This window comes from Xiphophorus hellerii, chromosome 22 (genome assembly GCF_003331165.1).
Source record: "Xiphophorus hellerii strain 12219 chromosome 22, Xiphophorus_hellerii-4.1, whole genome shotgun sequence".
Classification (NCBI taxonomy): domain Eukaryota; kingdom Metazoa; phylum Chordata; class Actinopteri; order Cyprinodontiformes; family Poeciliidae; genus Xiphophorus; species Xiphophorus hellerii.
Genome location: NC_045693.1, coordinates 1,869,545 through 1,885,046, shown reverse-complemented (window position 1 = coordinate 1,885,046; position 15,502 = coordinate 1,869,545). Strand labels below are relative to the sequence as shown.

The 15,502-nt window shown below is 38.5% G+C and overlaps 1 long non-coding RNA gene across 1 annotated transcript; it reads right to left on the bottom strand.

The window, feature by feature from the left end:
- Positions 1–563: 563 nt before the first annotated feature.
- LOC116712744 (uncharacterized) lies at positions 564–2,111 on the bottom strand. Its single transcript, XR_004337655.1, has 2 exons — positions 2,006–2,111; positions 564–1,406 (listed from the first exon to the last, which is right to left on the bottom strand). It is a non-coding gene; the product is annotated as an uncharacterized LOC116712744 (long non-coding RNA).
- Between the last annotated feature and the right edge of the window lie 13,391 nt (positions 2,112–15,502).

Below are 15,502 nucleotides of genomic sequence, written 5' to 3'. Positions count from 1 at the left end.
GTAGCCGTAAAAAGTATTTGGTAAAAAGTTTACTCAAGTACTGAGTAACTGATCAAACTATGATTTAATACTTACATCATCAAAATATAGAGTTAAGTGAAAATGTTGGTATTCTAATGATGGAAATGACAATTATATCTAAGAAACAAAAAATATCAAAACCAGGCAAAACCAAATCAGTTTCTTTCAATAAAAAACTTATGAATCTTTAAGGAAAACAGCAAGAGTGTGTCTGAGTCTGGTGATTATTTTATTTTATTTTTTTATTAAAACATGTTTGTTTTTCATTTAGTGGGTAGAAAATCCAGAAATTTTGCTCAACTTAGAGTAGAAACACTTCATAATAAAATTACTCAAATAAAAGCAGAAAGTATATTAAAAAATACTCTTAAACGTAATCTTTTTTCAAAAAAGTTACTCAATTAAATGTAATTGAGTAAACTAGTAACTAGTAACTAGCCAACTTATTCTGACTCGATGTGAGTAAAACAGCAGATCCTGTCTCCTCCTCTGCTTTAGGGCTGAAAATTAAACTGATTGTTGTTAAAAATAACCAAGCAGTGTTAAAGAGTGAATTTCTCAGTCACATTTATAACATCTCAAACAGACAAAAAGTAAAAACAGAAACAAATAAATGAATAAAACAAAGCTATCAGGCCCATTGCATGTAATTTTACATAATTTGTTTGAAAAGGAGCAGGTAGAAAAAGATCTTCTGATTTCCTGCCCTTTATACTTATCAACCTACAAACATTTAAATCTAATCATTTAAATTATTCCCACACTGAATGACACTTAAAACTCACATTCTCATAATTAAATTTACAATGTTCATAAATTATTAATATCAATAATATCCCTTTTGGTCTTTGAGACATCCGTCCTACACAACATATTTCCCAATAATCTCCTTTTTGAACAGATTTTAAATCAGGTTTATATTTTTACTTTGTTTAAACTCATCATTTAATCCATTCCATAAATCTGCCACACATATTGATAAATAAACCCTTTTATTTTATTTCCTTCCCTCTTAAATTATAATCCCCTATTCTGACACAAAACATTTTTTGAATATTATGCGGAAGTTGATGGTTTCTTACTTTTAACATGAATTGCATAGTTTTGAATCTTACAAGGAACATTTGATTTAAAAAAACAATAATGGGTTTGTATGTTCCCAATATCAACAAATGATCCACTGTTGGGCTTCCAGTGTTGCATTCAATGACAGCTGGGAACTATCGCCTCTCTTCTCATGCTGTCATTTTTTATTAGGGTGAGGAAACGTAAAGATGAGGTGAGGTTACTGAGATTAGTACAGAGGAAGTGATGTCATGATGCGTCTGCAGGTGTCTTTACCTCTTCCCCGTCAGAATAAAGTCAGCGAGGAGATTCTGGACTCTCTGCAGAAAAACACAGACAGGACGCACTAATCAGCAACAACAAATCTGCAAATAAAAGTGTTAGTTTACAACAAAGAAACAATAAGTATTAATCTGATTTATTCAAGTCTGGACAGAAATGTAAAGAGCAGCAGAAAAACCAAAGGAGGTGGATTAGCAGTGGAATTGATTGCAACACTGACTGCTACTGGAGATCCTTCCTGCTCACAGCATCAACATCAAACCAACAGAACCAGTTTTCTCCCAGCATTTTATGCTTTTAATTGAAGGCACTGCGCTGATTTTAAATAAAACATCTGCAGGATGATTTAGAGCTTCTCGACTGAAAGAAAACTATTCTGCTGATTCTATTACACGTCTAACTCGGTTTTATTCAGCTTTAAAAGTGACGTTTTAGCCTGAAACGTCAATTGAATTTGAAAAAAACAAATTTAGTCATTTGTATAACTAACACGAACTTATTAACTCGCCAACAGCCTTAAGTGTTCATGGAATGTTGCTTTTCACAACTAGAATTAATATTTAGATGTTTATTGTTGTTTCCAGTCTCCTTTTCTCTCTTTAACCACCTAAAATGTAAATATTTAAGTGTGACAAACCTGCGCGTGGAAAGCCGTCTCTATAGCCAAGCTAAGCTAAGCCAGCACCGCCATACAAAGATGATCTGAACGAGCAAGATAGATAGCTGCTGTCATTTCCGAGTTCATTTCCTCATAGATTATTATTTTCTGTTCAGTTCATTCAAAAGCTTTAGACAGCAGCACAGCTGAGAACTCAAACTAACATGTTAAATTAAAGTTTTGTGTGGATTTTTACATTTTACCGCATTCAGCGGCGCCTCCAACCGGTGCGGTTTAAGCAACACTCCGAGCTAGCAGCTACATTTAGATCACGCCCTGCATTAGCTTTCAGAGACTGCTTCCAGGTAGATATACAACCGTTATTTCAGTTTATTATTAAGCTCCAGACAGCGACACAACTGAGACCTCTCATTAATATGCTAAATTGAAAGGTATTTGCATATTTTTCCAATTTTAGCTGCATCTGGAACCGATGTTTAAGCGTCACTCCGAGCTAGCAGCTAGTGATGGTGAGATGAAGCCTCATGAGGCATTGAACCACTTGAGCCAACTGGTTCGAGAAAGGGTTCATTTCTTGAAGCTTCATGTGCACACGAAACCACCTACTGGCCAGGTGTATAATCACAGCCAGCTGTATCTTAACACGTGTGATGCATTGAATTTTTGTCTATTATGGCTCTTGGGAATGACTTCACAAAAGGTGTAGGACGAAATCATTTGTCTACATAAATTACGTATACACATATGTGTATAATAAAATATTGTTTGAATGTATTCTCTGTGTGTAATTATTCCCAAAATAGTAGTGTCATGTGATATGGCATGTTGTGTAATAAAGTTTTTCTGTGACTCTAGAAAAATGGCCTGGGCTTAATCAGGCAGAGGACAGTGAAAGTGCTTGTGGAACTAGGGAGGGGGTAGTGAATTTGTGTATGTTTGTGTAACTTGGATGATTTCATGCATTTTTATTAAGAAACAACAATTTCTCCACAGTTTTTGGTTTCAAACGATTTCTCTTTTTTGACATTACATGGATGAGGTGTTATTATTGTACCCCAACTCCTTGGAGCACAATAAACACCTCACCTTTACAGAAAATAAGAAACAGTGAAAAATACAGTTCCTCATAAGCAAACCTAATGCATCTGCAAATGTTCACTTCACCTTACCTTGTTAGGGCTTATCAAATCAAAATGTTCCCACATAGGGGAAATCCTCCTCTTTCTCGCCGGCTCCATCCTACTCCTATCCTGTCCTCGCGCTCCTAAATCTCCTATCTATCTATCTATCTATCTATCTATATCTATCTATCTATCTATCTATCTATCTATCTATCTATCTATCTCTCTCTCTCTCTCTCTCTCTCTATCTCTCTCTCTCTCTCTCCTTCCTCTAAACTCTCCAAACACCAAACTAACTGTCTCAAACTAAATAACCACTATCCAAACTCTGCTATCCAAACTATCCAAACTCTATCCACTCTCTCAACTGACCCAACTCGCCTACAACAACCCACATTTTGAATGGAGCCTGTGGGGTTTCTAAAGCTGTCAAACCCCGCGCCAAACTCTGAGCCACTTCCCGAAGCAGTCACGTGGTACAGCCGGGCAGCGAGGCTTCGGACGTCATCGTTTTCGGCTCCTCCCCTAAATGAAGCAAGCCTCGATACGCGCTTTACGGAAACGCCCCCTCCATTACTCGACACACGCCTCGAAGCCTCGGCACATCACGTAACATCACTACTAGCAGCTAAATTAAGAGTGTGCCCTGCCTAAACTTCCGGAGTTGCTTCAAAGCGACTTTCATGTAATGCCTTTAAGTTTTTTTGGTTTTAGAGAAATATAGGCTTCAGACTCAGCGACGCAACGAATTATTTATTTCACAAGGTACGTTACAGAGCAGTGGAAAAACGAATAAATACAGGAGTAGCACTGAAAACAGGCATTTACAGTCCAACACAAAAATAAGATGCTTAACAGTTTTAATTGCATCCATCAATCACTCTCTCTCTCTCACACACACACACACACACACCCACAAAGGGTGAGTTAAACAGGTCACACTCATTTAAAAGCCTAAGCTTCCACTAGAAACAGCTCACTATCTTCCTATCGTCCTCCTGAGCAATTTATTCCAGTGCATTCAAAAACAAACTTAAAAAGCATATTGCATCTAAGGTAATATTAGTCAATCCATGGCTTTATCATGATATATATACAGATGAGAATACGTCATATGATGCTTAAATAAAATGTGATCCTGTGCAACAATTGAGTCACATTGAATCCGTTTTACCAGAAAGGCACAGTGGACAGATTCTCTCTAAAAATGGGTTTTAAAAATGAGGTTTTTGCAACATGACAGCATTAAATAGATATGAATAATAACACATTGCATTCATTACATCTCAGTTTCTCATCATTACTGTTCATTATCCAAACAGGTCTTTAAAGCAATGTTCTTATGCTTTCTAAAACTCCTGATTCACATGCAGATTAACAAACTGCTAAAATGATGGAAAATAAAACAATTCAACATATTCATATGAAAAAAAACTGGAAAAAAAGAAAGAGTTCACGTTTAAGCGCCGCAGATTTTTTTTTTCCCTTCATAATTAATCCGAACATGATGGTCAAATGGAAGATCCAGACAGATATAAACACTGAAGAGCTTTGCCCTCGCTGGAATCTGTAATAATGTCTATATTCACATAGATGCAGGAGGGCAGAACGATTTATAACCAGTGTGTTCCTCTGGGAAGGCAAACAGAACAAGTTCGAGTTCTGGTCGAGAAGGATCCACAGTGGTCAGGCCCTCATAACTCTGAGTTGGCGTCTTTACCAGGCTCTGGCATATTCAAAGCTCTACTCTCGTCCCCATTGGCTTTCCCTCCATCGCCTTGTCTTGCTGGTGCAGAATCCTCATTCTTCTTTATATATTTCAAGTAGATAAATCCACCACCGGCCGCAATTAGTGGAATAAAAATACCAATAACGATCCCAGCCACCGCAGCTGCACTGAGGCCTGAAGGTTCCTTGTTTATGAAGGGGTTCCCTAACGGGCCGCTCTCCTTCTCACTGAATTTGTTCTTCGCTTTGCAGGTGAAGGTTCTGAGGCCCAGTTTCTTCTCCTCCTCGCTGAAAATTGTGATTGTCTTCTCACCCTCCTTCCATTCTCCAGCTTCTCCTTTCTTCCAGAAGTACTGGACGGGCTCAGCGTCTTTAAAGTCGATACCACATGATAGGGTGCAGCTGTGGGATTCGCTCTCGCACGTCAGAGGCCTCAAGATGACTTCAACAGTTACCAGCTTCCTGACCCCCACAACGTTAAATTTGTCAGGAAGGACTCTGTTGTTGACCTCCACCGTGAACTCCCCGTCATCAGATTTTTCCATGTTGCTGATGGTCAGTATTCCGGTGGTCACGTCCAGTTTTAATCGGCCTTTTAAGTCACCCAGATATTCCAGAGCAACCGCACCCTTAATGTATTCAGCAGCAATGTTCCCCTTATGCTTCCATGTGATGGCGGTGATGGCCTCAGAAGACTTTGGGTCGAGCTCCAGATTTCCGCCGATCTCAAAGTATAAAGGCTCCTGAGCCGCGGCCTGCAGCGCCAGCAGTGTCAGGAGGGAGAGACCAGCAGTCAGAGCCATGATTTTGAGCGGTTCTACTAGGTAAATACCGTCATATCAGCCGGAATGATCGACGTTGTGCCAGAAGAGATCCACTCCCTTCGCAGTTGTTGAGAAAATGGCGGCCGCTCCTTTTCCGTCAGGGGCGACACCCTTGGCTCCGCTCCTTACCCGTCTGCCGGTGTGTGGACCGGCAGATTAATTGTGAGGAGCATTACTGTCACATGCTGATCTGGACTGTAGTGTAGTCGGTACATATATATTTTCTCTAAAATATCTTTGCTCTTGACAAATAAAAATGTTATTGAGCTAAAATTTCTTTAGCTGCTCACTTACTGTCTAAAAGTGAGACCCCGCCCACCGCGCTGCTTCCCTCACCGGCTGAAAGGATATGGAAGTACCTCAGTTTCAATATGGCGTACAGATTACGTCATCGCGTACCGAGAAATAGGAGGGAACGCATGAACGTCTTCCAAAAACCTTCAGAATGTTTCTGGAATCACGTGCATTACAGGAAACTGAATCCGGCTGGTTGTTGTGTTAAACCTCTCAATCATTTACATTTCAGGTTGGGAGAATGTGACTAAATTCTGACAAATAATTATATTAAAACCGACGTGGATCTACAAGTAAGTGAGTTGAAAATTATTAGTATAAAATAAAACTTTAGGTCTGTTTGTGATCATAAAATGCATTTAAAACATGAACATAATTATTGATTTGTGGATTAAATCATGATTAGTGAACTAGAAGTTTCTTTCTTTACCTTCATTCCTACAGGAGATTCTTAAAGAACTATTAACTGTCCTTTTACTGTCATTGTGCACGAAATTAAGCACAACAAAACTTTAAAAATAGGAACTCGAAGGCAAGTTAAATAAATGGATAAAATAATAATAGATAAGTATATCTCAATGAATGTTAAAATATAGTAGAAACACAAAAAACACTGGGATGTTAAGAATAAATAAATGTGTTTTTAAGCAACGATGCCAAAATATTATTTATTTTTGCGTTTTGTACATAATAATTGTTATACATGTATTTCCTGTGATAATTGTAGTGTTAAATAGTGATTAATTTTTTTTTTAAACCTATAATAGTTAAAATATGGCACCTGAAAATAGTGAGATTAGATATGGAGCTCCACAAGGCTGCTCTTTAAGCCCGGTCCTTTTCAGAATTCAAAGACATTATGAACCATAACAATAAGATCCATTTCAAGGCTTTTTAGTTTAAGATACACATAAAATATAACAGTTGGCTGATTGTGGCTTTGATATTGACTCTTCTAGGCATAATGTGAGCAAACAGTAGCCTGTTTCCAGGACTCTTCTGTTTTATAGGTAAAAATTAATCTGGTTAATAGTGGGTTAATTAATTACCAAATAATTAATAATAAAACCCAGTTTATTATGAACCACATAGACAAATTTGATTTCATTTGCCATTTAATTATGATATAGTGTAGTTACATAATAATGACACTGTACATATTATTTGCGTATATCTTAAAGATATTCAGAAAATATAAAGATTTGTATTTAGAAACATGCATTTTTTAAGTAAAGCATAATAGGAGGAAGGTACTTTTGATTAAAATTAAATCTTATGTGTAAAAATAAATCAGCAAAAAGGGGAAATAAACACATGAATGATTTATGTTAGCGGGGGAAACTGTTGTTCAAATATTAGCTGATATTGATATCCGATATTAATACTGCTCTTATGGCCGATTATCATTATTTACCAACATTATCGTTTTCCAACACTTTCAACACTGTAAAAGCAACAAAACCAGTAGATGACCTCTGCTTCAGTTAAACTCCCATAATCCTGTGCTTCATCACTATCAGAGTCACATGACCGACCCAAACAACAAGATGGAAATAAACTCAGATTATTTATATCAGCCCAGGTTTACTAATCAGATCGATACGGATATGTTACTATATGACTAACATTGGTCGATACTGATATTATTGCCAATATGTGTATCTATTAACTGGTACTGCATGTAAACAACATGAGCTCAAAATGCCACACCTACAGTTAGCCTCCCAAAGAATTGTTTAATAATGGATAAGAGGCTTATTAATTATTACTTAATAACGTGTCACTCAAAGAAAAGCTGAGGATAACAGCTACTTCCATGATACTATTTGTATTTAATTTCCCTTTGGGATAAATAAAGTAGTTTTGAACTAGAAAGGAGGAATTCAGGTCTGCAGGAATATTTTTTTAGTTTCTTGTGTTGAGTTGCAGAACGTTTGTCTTTAGAAAACTAAAACGGTGCGAAGCAGGTAGATCTCTGTCTGCCGGTCCTGGACCTGCGGTCAGCACTGACCAACTTCATCTTAACACCAAAAACAGAATTATTTTCCACGCCGGACATTGTTTGGGCTGAAAGAAAATTATTGTTTCCTCCAAAGCCACTCAAGTTTATTTTTCTTTTGTTTCTAAATCACAAATGTGCATACTTGTAGTAAAGAACAACTTATTTTTTGATCTCCACGTTTTCCATCTCAGAAGAGCTTAGAATCTTCAGAATCACAAAACGTCCCAGACTTGTTCATGGTTTCATTGTGGTCAGTCACATTTACAAAGCATCACCACCTTAGGATGAACAAAGAAAACAATAACTGATATAAAAGATTAATATTTTCATTCCAGGTTGTATATATAAGCATGTTGTGTTATTGGAGTTTCATGTTAGGTGTTTGTTAGTTAATGGGTTAAGTAATCCTCAGCTGGAAAGGTTTGGGGCAGCAATGGCCAAAAGGCTCAGAGGGAGGATTTCTTGTATAAGGGGTTGACAGTCGGGTCGCTCTCCTTCTCACTGAATGGGTTCTTCACTTTGCAGGTGATGGTTTGAAAGCTCCAAGTCTCTTCAGAAATGGTGATCACCTTTTCCCCCTCCTCCCATTCTCCAGCTTCTCCTTTCTTCCAGAAGTACTGGACGGGCTCAGCGTCTTTAAAGTCGACACCACATGATAGGGTGCAGCTGTAGATGACTTCAACAGTTTCCAGCTTCCTGACCCCCACAACGTTAAATCTGACACGAAGGACTCTGTTGTTGACCTCCACCGTGAACTCCCCGTCATCAGATTTTTCCATGTTGCTGATGGTCAGTATTCCGGTGGTCACGTCCAGTTTTAATCGGCCTTTTAAGTCACCCAGATATTCCAGAGGAACCAAATCCTTAATGTATTCAGCAGCAATGGTCCCGTTATGCTTCCATGTGATGGCGGCGATGGCCTCAGAAGGCTTTGGGTCGAGCTCCAGATTTCCGCCGATCTCAAAGTATAAAGGCTCCTGAGCCGCGGCCTGCAGCGCCAGCAGTGTCAGGAGGGAGAGACCAGCCGTCAGAGCCATGATTTTGAGCGGTTCTACTGGGTAAATACCGTCATATCAGCCGGAATGATCGACGTTGTGCCAGAAGAGCTTCACTCCCTTCGCAGTCTTTGAGAAAATGGCGCCCGCTCCTGTCCCGTCCGAGACAAGGCCACACCCTTGGCTCCGCTCCTTACCCGTCTGCCGGGTAAGTCGTCACCACAAGCCAGGATGCATTCAGTGGAACTGCGATCGCATGTCAGAGGCCTCATGATGACTTCAACAGGGTAGTCGTCCAGCGGTGAAGAAACTCTCAGTTACCAAAAGGTTTGTGATTCCTGTCCTAAAGTCACTGTTTGGTGTAATCTCCATTTTAGCATAAATCAGGGGCGATTCTAGGATCTGACCTTTAGGGGGGCTGAGCCCCCAGCAGGGCTAAGACCCATGAGAAGATATTCGTTGGTGCAGTTTTCTAAATCTAACTGCTTATTTACATACATTTACAAACAAAATTAAGAGACATGTCAGTAATTCACAGAATAAAAGAACAATGTTCATTTTACTCAAACATAAACTTATAAAGAGTAAAGTCAGAGAAACTTTAAATTTTTTCCAGAGGTGTATAAACTCAGTTTGAAACAGAATCTCTAGATTACATCATAGCTGCCAACATCTGCTAACATTAATGAGACACAAGCAGCTGTGGAATCACTCAGTCCTAGAGTGGAAATGAAAATAAAATCTACTTAAAACTATGCATTTCATTTGAAGAACATTTTACTAAAAGCAGTTTATTATCTAGGTAGAAGTTCAGGTTAATGACTCGTGAAAATTAGTCTTTAACCTGAACTTTATTTGAAAATCATACTTAGAAATTGCATTACCCTTATTTTTATCTGAACGTTATGCAGCTGTTGGCCTTTTTTCTTTTTTTTTTTTACCCCTCCAGGGGGTCTTTTGTGGCTCTAGTGTCCCTTATATGACAGTGGGCTGGCAGGAAACGGGGAAGGAGAGGGGGGAAGACACGCGGCAAATATCGTCGGGTCCGGGAGTCGAACCCGCGATGGCGGCGTCGAGGACTCAAGGCCTCCAAATACGGGTTGCGCTAACGACTACGCCACCACGGCACGCCCCGGCCTTTTTTCTTTAAACAAGAATGAATGTCCATCTATGGAAAAGCAGACATGATGAGTCAGAGTTTTATTATTTCAGTTCACAGTTCATGAAGTGAGTCTGTCATAGTTTCAGTACCAAACACCTTTCTGTTCACACAGAACCTGTCAGGATCTGTGTTTTTCTGTGTTTATTTAGAGTTTTCTGTGTCCTTAGTCTCTTCGTTGTCCTGTCCTCCCCTTGATTGTTCCCAGGTGTGTCTCGTTTCTGTGATTACCCTCCCGTGTATTTAACTCCACCTGTGTTCCTTGTTCCTCGTCGGGTCCTCGTCATTGTCGTCGTCCATGTTAGCTTCTGTGTGGTCAGTGTTTCCTTGTGCCTGCTGCTTGTTCCTGGACTTATTTATAATTAAAAATCATCATATTCATCATACCTGGGTCCGCTGCATCTGCCTCACCACTCCACCTCACACCGCTTCATGACAGAACCAGCCTGTACCAGAGGTATTTGGGAAATTAATTACCAAACAACACAACAGTCACTAATCAAACTTCAAAAAAGAGCAATAAGAGTAATTAACAAGGCTAAGGACTGCGTTGCCACCTAAAATTGCCCATTGGAAAGAAATCGCTAAACATAATATTTTGTATTGCAAGTTGTCATCTGACTAAAGGTGCAGATGATACAAGTTTGTCCCCTTATAGCTGGTAAAATAATGTTATATACATATATATATATATAAATATAAAATGGTCTTTACTGTTTTCTTTAGAGGCTCTAGAGGTTCTAGACCAAATTTACCACAGGGGCCCGGTGTAGTCAGTGTTTTTATGAAGACACTTCAAAAAGAATTAAACACAAACAGATTAATATTTCATCATTTAATAATGTGAACCAAAGAGCCACTTGTGTCTCCAGAGGTTCAGGCTGCAGATCCAGTGTGATCCCATCTCCATACAGCAGCTAAAAGTGCAGCACTATAATTTTTAATTCATTGTTAAAATAAAATTGTGAAGGTTTAAAAAATATCTACTACTGAATATTAAAAAAAGACATTTATTTGATTTACACCCAGAGGTGGGTAAGGTTCCAAACATTTACTCTGGTAGAAGGTAAACATTGAAGAAATGACTCAAATAAGAGTAAAATAGTATTTGGTTAAAAGTCTAATCAATTACTGAATAACTGATCAAATTATCAATCATTTAATATTTAAAAATTACGTCATCAGACAAAACAAAATACAAAGTTAAGAGGAAATTTTACTATTTTAAGGACTAAAATGACAATAATTCATGTAACAAACACAAACAACAGTCAGACAAAATAATTTTCCAAATCAGTTTCTTTCAATAAAAACACTTATAAAACTTTAATAAGAGCTGCAGATGTGTGTCTGGTGAACTTTTGATTAAAACATGTTTGTTTTTCATTCAAAGGGTAGAAAAGCTAGAAATACTTTAAAATATAATTACTCAAGTACTGCGCACTAAAAATACTCCTAAAGGTTGTTTTTGTTTTTTTTTTTCAAAAAATTACTCAAGTAAATGTAACTAGTTTCTACAACTAGTACACTCTGACATCAGTTCTCTACTCAGCCAGCAGGGGGCAGCAGAGCGTCTGCTGGCTTTAATCTCTAATCTCTCATGTTGAGTTTCAGGGATTAAAAGGTTGTCAAACCGTCACCGTCAGGAATCCCCACTTCTCCACCTTAATCTCAATCTGAACCAGAGAGATGAGGCTTCATGTTGTGGGTCCAGATGGACAGAACCGGGCCGCGCCGCAGCAACGCTGCAGCGTCTCAGCAGTTAATCCTGCTGCTGCTGCTCGTTGCATAACGTCTTTATACTCTTGTTGTTTTCCATCAAAAGAGCTTAAAGAGTCCAGAACGCGGTTCAACACACACAACTGGATATGTGACCCGTTTGGGCCTCAGAACCAGAAACATGCCTGTAATCAACTCTGCATAATCTGGTTTATGGGACCAGAGGATGACTGGATCCAGTTTAAATCCAGCCGTAACGCTGAGCTAGCTAAACTATGAAGGCTTTTCACATGAAACCTGCAGGAAAAGCAGAACTTTCTATTAAAATAAAAGGTCAGGTGCAACTTATCAGTAAAGAAAAAGATTTTTCCAAAGAAAATAAGTTAATAGCTGCAAACTTAAATAGCTGGAGTGTAACAGCACAATGTTTAAAATAACATGAGGCAACATGAAAATATGACTCGCATTGTTAACTAGATTATTACTGACCTGCGTTTGCTCTGATGTCTAATTTAATTTATATAAAAAGGGATTTAAGTCTTAAAAGAAGATTTATTAAAGCTCAATATCTATTATGTTCAGTTTTAGCTGCGTTATATTTAACATTTCAAACTTTTTCAAACATTTTTCTCAGAATGGAGAACCTGAAGGAGACTGCTGCAAAATGATGTTTTGAAAAGTTAAATCTGCATTTTGTTAAAATATGTAAGTGGTAGATCTGTATTAATTTATCCCACAATAAATGCAGTTTGTAGATTTTTGATACTTTTATTTTGTTTGTTCAGAACCAAAACCATCAATGAAATAAAGACAGAATCAGACTTTATTCAAATAAACGATGGAGTTTTTATTTTTAGGTTCTCTCACTCAGTAACTACAGCAGCGTCATTTTTCTGTCTGTTTTTTAAGGTTTTATCGTTTTAATTTCCTTCTAAAGTTAAGAAAAAAAATCTGGACTAGATTTAGTCGAATAAAAAAAACCCCGCAAAATTTAATTCAACAATGATGCAAAAAAATTTGATTTATGAATAATAAATGATGAATATTATCTTACCATACATGAGGATGACTCCTTCAGCTCACATCCACACACCTGTGGAGATAATCCTTACACACACACACACACACACACACACACACACACGCACACACACACACACACACACACAGAGCATCATGGCTCCGCCCACTTTGGTGGAGTTACAGGATCTGAGAGGAAAAATGTTCTGAAAGCTGGAAATGTTTTCAGATTAATAAGGAAGAATTGATTAATTGATTTATTATTGAATCTTTTAAATTTGCAGAACCTTCTAGATGCTGACCTTCTAGACGGCATCGCCGTGGCAACGACCACAGAGCCACAGGAGCAGAAGAAGAAGAGGCGGTCCTAAAGTAGAAGAAGAAGAAAGGCTCTGTATTTAGTGAAAAATAAAAAGTGACAAAACAATAAAACATTTAATATTTAAAAATGACAAAATCAGATGGACCAAATTACAGATTTATGTGAAAATATTGTATTTTTGAAGACCAAATTTAAAATACTAAAAACTCAGAGATGGGTAGTGAGTAGTCAAAATTACTCAATTACATTGGAAAAATATACATTTATTAGTATTTTTACTAAGCTGTATTTTTTTCTACTTTTACTTGAAATATTTTATTCTGAAGTATTTCTACTCTTATTTGAGTAAAATTTGTGGGTTTTCCACCCACTGAATGAAAAATTCACCAGACACAGAAACACAGAAAGTTTTGTTGAAGTTTCATAAGATTTTTTATTGAAAGAAACTGATATGGAAATTTTGTCTTTTGCCCGATTTTGCTACTTATATGAAATTATTGTAACTTTGGTCCTGAAAATGTCAAAATTTCCACTTAACTTTACATTTTGGTCCAACTGATGATGTATTTTTTAAACATTAAATGATTGATAATTTTATCAGTTACTCAGTATTTGCCTAAACTTTTTAATAAGTACTTTTTTACTCGAGTATTTTTTTACTGCTATTTGAAGTACTGCTTCTCTTACTCTAGTATAATTTCCTCTATCCGCCTGTTCTGGAAGTTTTTACTGCGTTTCTGCTCTTAAACCATCTTTGCGCGCAGGATTTATGCACAGACTTTGTTTTTAATGCACAAATTTTCCGTAAAGATCCCCACTTATGCTTCGTTGCCATGGTGATGATGGTCTCAGTCGTGGCGTGCTCCTCGTCCTCCATCCGCGGGTCGTACCGGTCCAGCAGCTGCGTCAGAGGCGGCGCCTCGGGGATGAGCTGGCGGATCATGACCCGGCTGATGTTGGGCGCCTGCTGCAGCAACAGGATGCTGAGGGTCTGCGAGTGGATGCTGTGGAGCCGCAGGCTGAGCGCGGCTCCCAGCAGGCTGAGCGCGGCTCCCAGCAGGCTGAGCGCGGCTCCCAGCAGGCTGAGCGCGGCTCCCAGCAGGCTGAGCGCGGCTCCCAGCAGGCTGAGCGCGGCTCCCACGGCTCCGGCTTCCACCAACAAGGCAGAAACAGCAAGCGAACCGAAGCACACCACAAACAGAGAAAACAATCCAACATTAAAAACCTTCACCTTTATTAAATGTAGAGTGGAACCAGTACTTGGCAGAAGGAGACCAGTGTCGGGATGGTCTCAGCCACTGTGCGGTAAATCCATCTGCGTTTCCTGACGCACGGCAGAGCGAGAAGCTGAGAGACGGTGGGTCTTTCATTTGGTTGTGGGGCCAAATTCATCCTCAGGACTGACTGAAGTTCAACAAACAGGCCTGGAAACACAGGCAGAAAAAACCTGGATAGATTCATTACTGGCAGACGGAGGGCGGATGTTACGCTGGTGAACTCTGAGGGAAGGTGGCGCTGTTGGAGCTGCTGCCATCCTTCACCGCCACTATAGGTCAGCAGCTCCAGAATAGAAACACCCAAACTAAGAACATAAAAAGGAGCTTTTATTAAAATTTAACTTTAATAATAAACGTGTGTTTAAAGGTGACCCATTTAACAGGTTAGGATAAGTTTATGGTCTATACAAAACATGTTCATTACATTTTTTTCTTATCTTAGTAGAGTTTAATGAAAATCATTAGATAATGAGAATTTAGTCTGATCAGTTCTGCATATTTTGAGAATAATCCAAGTTCTGTCACTTTAAATCCTAATGAGCTGCTGTTGGCCACGCCCACAATTCAATGTTTACACTCATGAAAATGGCTGCAAACTGTGGGTCGGTTTTCACTCCAGGTCCTTATGAAGAAGTTATTTGAAACTCACATTTATCTGCAAACGAAAACCAAAAGCAACCAGATGGTCAGTTATCCGATAAAACTCTAACAGGAAACGTCTAAAAAATGAGGAAAGTCTCAGCACAGTGAATATTTAAACTGACAACAGATGTTGAGTTTTTCCGGACAGTTATGTACCGGTTCAATACGGGACGCACATTTAACGGCCAAATATGGGGCGACTCCGTATTTTACGGGATGGGTGGCGACCTGATTCAGGGGAGCTGAGAAACAGTTTTATAGTGCTAAAGCTAAAGCTAAAGCTAAGACAGGGCTAGAATCGCCACTGGCATAAATTATATTTTTTTAACTTCCGTTTTAACATAAACTACTTTGTACCTTAGTCCAAATTTCATTTTAGTATAACATCTATTTTAACCTAAATTCACTTTCT